This window comes from Coptis chinensis, chromosome 9, assembly GCF_015680905.1.
Source record: "Coptis chinensis isolate HL-2020 chromosome 9, ASM1568090v1, whole genome shotgun sequence".
Classification (NCBI taxonomy): Eukaryota; Viridiplantae; Streptophyta; class Magnoliopsida; order Ranunculales; family Ranunculaceae; genus Coptis; species Coptis chinensis.
The window spans coordinates 29,760,062-29,760,759 of record NC_141464.1 but is presented as its reverse complement, the minus strand read 5'-3'; positions in this window follow the sequence as shown (position 1 = coordinate 29,760,759).

Below are 698 nucleotides of genomic sequence, written 5' to 3'. Positions count from 1 at the left end.
TTTCCATTGCGCTAGATTTTATCTTTGCAGGTTTGTAACTGATCTAACATGTTGTAATGTAGCAGTGGAAACTTCTATTAAAGCCTTCTATAATGTTATTAGAAATCGTAGTCTTAAATTTTAGTACGAGTTGGTTTCTATATAGCTTTTGATCTTGAATTGCCCTCACCAAGGTATAGCTTTCAAACTTTGATAATATTTTGTTCATTGTGAAGTGTGAACTATCAATGTAGCATGCCCGGCCGCAAGCGGGCTAATTGGCTAGTATTGAATACAATTAGGATTCACATTGAAAGTCAACATGAGAGCTGACTAACCATTCGGACACTGTAACGGAGATACTAGAAATTAAGTGGTCCAAGATAGTCATCTATGGAGTAATGCCACCAACTCCTTATTGTTGAATTCCTCACTGATATATCATCTGATCAATCCACTATGGTAGTAATTGTGCTGGAAGCAGGTTTTGTAAATATTGGATGTTACAACCCGAGTGTGGTGACACCTACAGTTCAACATTGCGGTTATATACAAGAGTCTGGCTGTCCTTGAAACCTGAACACCAAGTATTCACAAGCTTACCTACTCTGTAACAAGGAGAGCCAACTGGGAGGGTCACAAAAACACAAACCAGTTATCTCTAAGCAACTGTTGCCCTGTAAACACGAGCCTGTAAGGTGGGATGTAGATCCAGAGTC